Genomic DNA, 7116 nt, shown 5'->3' with positions numbered 1-7116 from the left:
CATACAATGGGTGCTTAATAAATATTTCCCTAATTGAATGAATCTGAGTGGTATTGTTTAGTTATAACTGGGATTCTCATAAGAAGCACTATATAAAATTTTGCTATTGGGATGATTTAAGTCAATTCACATTTAAGAAGACTTGCTTTTTCAATTCCTATCCTGTATTAGAAAGTGCTAGACCTTTTATTATTTTACCATTTCAATATTTTATTATTCAACTATTTTACTATTTTATTATTTTATAAGTTGCAATGTCATTTAAAAAAATTTTACATTTACATTTCACATTTAAGAGAACCTCCTTTTTCAGTTCCTATCCTGTATTGGAAAGTGCTAGATCTTTTATTATTTTTCTATTTCATTATTTTATTATTCAACTATTTTACTATTTTATTATTTTTTTTGTTACAATGTCATTTAAAGAATTTTACATTTACATTTCACATTTAAGAGGACCTCCTTTTTCAGTTCCTCTCCTGTATTGGAAAGTTCTAGGTCTTTTATTATTTTACTATTTCATTATTTTATTATTCAACTATTCTACTATTTTATTATTTTATATCTGACAATGTCATCTAAAAATTATTTATTTATTTTTTCTAATTACATGCAAAGGTAGTTTTCGACTTTCATGCTTTTGCAAACTTTAGAGCTCCATCAAATTCATTTTTTTTTTTTTTTACTATTTTACCTATCGTGATGTCATTTTGGTCTTCTTCAAGTACAAAGGACAATGACTACTATTTCTAGACTTTTAAAAATTATTTATTGGGATGCCTCAAATCAGGGTTGGAAACTCACTTATGAGATAGTTTTTTTTTGTCCCTAAAATGAAGCAGAATTTAAATTGTTTTTTTTTACCGAAAGTCAAAACAATTAATAATTTTTTAAAGGCTCATATTTCTACAGTGTTTTATGATTCAGAAAGTACCTTACTTATGTTATCTCATTCCTGTATACATGCATAATAAACTAGAAATAAAATAGATACTCTTGAGGCTACATTTTAGAATAAGTATTGTCTGTGTATGCCTTCCTATAAGTCTATATGCAGATAATGGAAGGAACAATCACATAATGATAAAACAATGGAGATAAGGTCTATTTTATATGTACCAATTATTTTAACTAATTTTTTTTACAAGAAAAAGAATTTCCTTTAGTATGTAAAATTTTCTGGAGGAAAAAATTCATGACTGAAAAATCTTTTTCATTGAAAATCATTTTTCTAAGAAGAAAATCAGTCTTGTGCATATATAAAGTCAGTTTTAGAGTAAAGGATGATAACAGGATCTGATCAAATATCACAGTTGTTAGGGATGGACATTTTAAAGAAATATAGTATTTCACTTATTGAAAATAATGTTTCCCCATATACTATTGGGAGGACTGATATTTTAGTCCAGGGACCCTTACCTGGGGATTATCAACTAGTTTTTCAATATTTGAATGACTAACTGTAATTGAGTCTGATTGGTTTCTTTTGGGACTCATTTATTTTATTTTATGTATTTAAAAGCATGATTTTAAGAAGAGTGCTAAAGGCTTTAATAGCATGACTGACAAAGGGGTCCAGGACACAAAAAAGGTGAAGAACCCCACTTTTAGTCTAATTAATCCTGATCATAATATGACGTGGGGTGTGATCAGTTTTTTGAAATATATGTAAATGCAAATATTCACTAGCAGATCCTGTCTGCAGTGCCCTACAAGTTGGTTCTTTGAAATTTTACCTGTCATAGCTCTTTCAAGTAGAGATTTTCATTTTTTTGCTTTTATAGCCCCAGGGCAAACCATAATGTTTTGTACATAATGGGATCTAATAAATATTTGGTGATTGAGTGAAATGTGGTATTTTAAGTCTCCAATTAATTCTTTTGCAAATAGAATTTCAAATGAATAAAATAGCATCCTGTTTTTTTTAAGGATTTTTTTTTCACTTGAATTCTAAAATTAAACTATCAATATTTTCAAAAATTATCTTGAAAGCTTATCTCTAAATCTCTTCCCTTAAAGAGACCATGCCTTGCTGGGTATTTGCTCTCTTGAGAAATAGAAAAAATAATTCCCTTTGTGTCATATGAAGAAATAGTTATTATATTTTCCTGACTAGGTTATATTCAAGCATATGGGTGGTTGTGTGCATGCTGATATGTACATATGTACTCACAGTTGTTTTTAAAGATGGACAAAACTATATATCCTGAGGCTTTATGAAAAAACTTTCTAATGGGTCACTTTTTGGGGGGAGAAATTTCTGATTACCACTTTTAAAGGAAATCTGCAAATAAACACATAAAAAAATAAATGTTTATTTAATTATAGCCTAAAATGTAGGCTTTTTATCATAGCTGTTTTTATAGAGGGGAAAAACTATATTTCCAGAGGTTTCATGGAAAAACTTTCTAATGGGTCACTTTTTGTGGTGGGGGGTGGCAAAAATTTTAAAAGAAATCTGCAAATATCCACATAAAAAGAAGACTACATGTCTATTTAATTATAACCTAAAATGTAGTCCTAAAAGGATATTTGTCTTGTAATTAATAGTGAGCAAATTGTTAATTCTGGAAGATATTTCCTCAAAAATTTTCTTCATTTAGAGATTAGTCTTTATGTTCTACTGAAGATCTATATTTTAAAAATTAAAAAAATCTAGTAAAAGAGGAAAGCTGACTTTAAAGAAAAAATTCTTTTTCATTTAATTTTTTTTAAAAATGAAACTAACAGGTTTGTTAAAAGTAAAAAGGGCTGAACTGATTTTCTCTTTCAGTAAAGGGTCTCTCTTATGAAAGTCTCACCTATTTGTTTAATTAATGGAAATCTGGAGAAGAGGAAAATAATCTATTTTTATAGTGATCTTTAGCATATTGTCTTGTATTTGAAGTTATAAAATCTACCTGGTCAATTTCTTTCTTTTTTTTTTTTTTAAAGTGTCTTCACTCCCTTCCATACTTAAAAAAAAAAAATGTTTTTCTTTCTCTTGAGGGCTCTCATCAAACACTAAAGCTATAGAAAAATCCCTTTAAAAACACAGTTAAAAACAAATATATTGACCACTCAACTGATAATTATATCTCTAAGTTGATATATTTTTGACCAGATCTCAACTCTTAGTCCTAAAGATGAGCTGACACCAGGGAATTACAAATCGTGACTTCCCTAAAGGCCTGATCAAAGCCATCTATTAGTTGAGGATTTCAAGGGTAAGAAAGAATTCAGGAAGGGGGATTGCAATTGACAAAACTGTCCCTTCCAGAAAGTTGGAAAGACTGATAAGAATTTCCCCTTGTGTTGCCAATATTTTTACAATTTCAATATAGCCCTTCCTGAGACAATGGAAAAGTTACAAGGTCTTTCTTTGGCTTTCTCTTATTCCAACTTCACTGTTCCTTATGCCTATTCTGAAGACAGAATTGAGTTTTGGCCTTCCATTCATAACCCCCCTCAATAGCATCCCTTAGAAAAGATTACAGAGGACCAGATCAAACCCATATTGAAGACTAAAAAGAAAGAAATGTCCTTGGGTGGCAAGGTATAGGCAGTAACGTAATTGGTAGCAGACTATTCTGAGAAGGTCCCTGAACTCTTAACAGCAAATTCTCCCCTTCTAAGTTGACAAAAGGGGGTGTTTCTGATATATTGTATGGGACCAAGGGTCATTGAAATCAACTTTGGATTTTTTCCTCTGGAGGTAAGTGGTAGTGGAGGACATACAGGAGACTCATCTGTGTGGGTTTCCTCCTCAGAACTTAAGAGCACAAAATGGCAGACATCCTTAGAGGCAATGATGGAAGAAGGAGAGGCTAAAAAATGGGGAGGAAGTTTGATTAGGGTAAGAAAGAGTTGAGAGGTCCAGGGAAGAAAAGAAATTACAAAGGAGATGCAGAGGAGCAGGGTGGGGGGGAATATAGAAGGAGCAAAGAAGGCAACAATTAAGAAAGCAAATCCAAAAAACAAAAATTTTTCCATGGTTGATCCTATCTTTCTGTGGTCAAAAAGCCCCAGCTTTGACATTTTAGGGCATGAGATAGGATGAGAAGGGAAAGAATGCTTTTGTGGAAGAGTAAGAAAATGACAGGAAGATGTCCTGGATGAGTTATTTTTTTTTTTTTGTATTGATTTTATTTTCCCTTGTTACATGCAAAAACAAGTTTCAAAATTCACTTTAAAAACTTCGAGTTTTGAATGATGAGTTATCTTTGTCTCCCTAAATTCTAAGTAATGAATTAGAGAGGAAAAAAGTGGCCATTGTAAAAACAATGAAGATAGGATTAGAAGGAGAAGTCTCCTCAAGTTAAAGAGGAACTGGAAGAAGCATTTTAGGAAATAGAAGGAAATAGAAAAAGAAATGAGACTGACTACTGTCACATTAGCATGAGAGAAGCTCTCCTACCAAACTGAAGTCAAAGCATAAGGGGCTGAAAAGATATATTAGGAATGACTTAATCCAACCCTTTCATTTTACAGATGAGTGAACTGAAGGCAAAAGTGAATGACTTTCTAAGGGATTGTGAGTAATAAAAAATAAAGCTAGGAACTGGACCCAGGGTTTTTTTTTATTTTATTTGAAATCTAGGGCTCTTTCCATTTCATCAAAATCATCTCTGATCTTTTTGATTTTTTACCAGCAGGATTAGTCATTGACTATGGTTCAAAGGGATGAAGATTTCCAGAGAAGTGAATTTCTAAACTTTCAGGAAGTTTGTCATCAGAATATCGGTCTTAAGTTATTGCAATTGGGATAGCCTCCCAGTCTGTTTCCTCTATTCCAAATCTTAAATATCATTTGTAAACAACTCTTTGCCACTTCCTGCAAATATATGTTATGGTTATGGATTTAAAAAAAAGGGAATGATGGAAACTGAATTGAATAGGATCTCAAGAGAAAACCTTATCTATGTTCTCAGCCACATGTAAGAAAATCTGCTGTGTGCCTATGTCTGTCTCTACCTTTCTGTCTTTTTCTGAAGAGACTGGGAATTTCCCATGATGTCCTTCTCAAATGTAGGTAAGGGAAAAAACCTCAGAGTGAAAGGAGTTTGAACTAAGAAGAATCTCTTGACATTTTATAGTCCATCCTCATTTTACAGATGAGGAAACAAGCCCAGACTGGGGAATGACTTGTCTGAGGTCACAAAGATAGTAGAAAGGAGATTTGAACCCAAGCAAAGATCCACCATTTTTTCCCCTATAGTGGAAAGGGTTGAGGGAATACATTGATCCCTATTAAAATATTTCAACTATTTGGGTTAATAGTTTAACCACAGTTTTTGAAGTTTCCTGAGACTCAATTGGGAAAGTATCAGTAGTCTTTGGGGGTCTGGGTGGGTTTGAAACTCTAATTCTTAATAACACATATCTTATTTTTCTGAAAGTCAGACTTTACTTACTCATTTCCCTGAAGCCAATTGTGAGAAATCAATTCAAGTAATGCTGCTGCTGTAAGGCCCTGAGACTCAGAAGATCATATACATTCTGCTTATCCTGAATGTCGTTTATGTGTGTGTGGATTTGTGGTAAAGTGTGTTATCAAGACAGTCTGGGTAACTCCTGAGAGAAATAAGGGATTTTGAGGGAGATGGGAGTTTGAGGAAAGGGGAAAGGAAAGAGGAAGGTGAGGACGCTCTCTGTATTTTTATGTTTATCTGTCCATTTAAGGATTATTATCTCTAGAGGCATGTGTACATGACTATAATAGGTTCCTATATTTCTCTTCTCTATAAATATAAGTAGATATCTTAATCAGAAATAGCTCTGCATAGATATCAATGAGATAGATAATAGAAATCTTAACTAAGATTATTGAAGATTTATACATATAAATATATAGGCAAACAAGAATACACAGAAATAGATAAAATATGAATAGGTAGGTAGGATAGATAGATAGATCGATGATGGATGGATGGATAGATTATTGGATGGGTGGAAGGATAGATAGATAGAAAGATAGACAGATGAATGGATGAATGGATGAAAGAATAAATAGAAGATAGATAGAGACTACACTTGTGACTTCACTGCTAAAAGAGAACTCCCTTGAGATGAAGAAACTCAATCTATCAAAACAGGTAGGCACCCTCTCTGAAATTTATAGTCAGAGTGCTGCTCAAAGTTTTGAGATGTGTCCAAGGTCATGCAGTCAATATGTTTCAGGGGTGGGAAATGCAGTCAGGTCTTCTGTCCAAGATCATTCTCTTATATGGTTCAGAACACATTTTACAACCTCATTGTCTGTCTGGTACCAAACCAAATTGGATGCTGCTGTCTCAGTTTGGGCTTCACAAGGGATTTAATGCTTTGCTTCTACTGTCCTTCCTTAGCAAAAATGGCATTCACATAGAAATTGTCTCCTATACAGCTTAGTGATTTAATGAACACTAGAGCAGCATGGGTCCATCTACTATAGAGGGAGACACTCCCAAAGACTTGGAACTTTAGACAACATAGAGACCCATTGAGGGTGAGACCTATTGAGGATGAGAAGACAAGGGAGGAATTTATTTAGGGCCTCTTCCTTCCACTATGAAGACAAAGAGAAAGTCCACAACTCTACATATCAAATTTTTCTTTTTTTTTCACCTTTGATAACTTCCCTCACAATGGACCCTACTAAACCTTGGTCTAGCAGAAATCTCACAGGCTGGAACTAAAAGATCTCCATCTGAATGTCACTCATTTTGCTAAATGAGGGTCACTGGTTGATCTAATTCTGTCAAGAAACTAGTTTCCCCCCCACTCTCCAAAGTACTCAACTGAGGAAGGGAGCAAGGAGAATGGGAAATCAATCACTGTTGAAGATCCAAGTCTCCAAGACATCCCTCTGTCCTGCTGAAAGACAATAACCTGGATTTCATTTCCATTAGAACCTTTTCACTCCATTCAAACTCTTTGCCAAATGGTCAGATTCTAAAAGTAGGAATGCCCTTCCAAGGTTTCCAAAGAATGAGGCCAGACTTGACCGATTGAACTCAGTCATGGTCTTCCCTCAGTCTCTGTTGTACTTTGTCTCTCTATCTCTCATTTGCTACTCAATATTTATTTTAACTATTCTGAGGATTACATTTATCCCTCAATGACTGCTTTTGGATAGAGGGCATTTGAAAAGGCTAT

This window comes from Macrotis lagotis, chromosome 3 (genome assembly GCF_037893015.1).
Source record: "Macrotis lagotis isolate mMagLag1 chromosome 3, bilby.v1.9.chrom.fasta, whole genome shotgun sequence".
NCBI classification, from domain to species: Eukaryota; Metazoa; Chordata; class Mammalia; order Peramelemorphia; family Peramelidae; genus Macrotis; species Macrotis lagotis.
The sequence above is the reverse complement of the archived record's forward strand: the minus strand, read 5'-3'. Positions refer to the sequence as shown.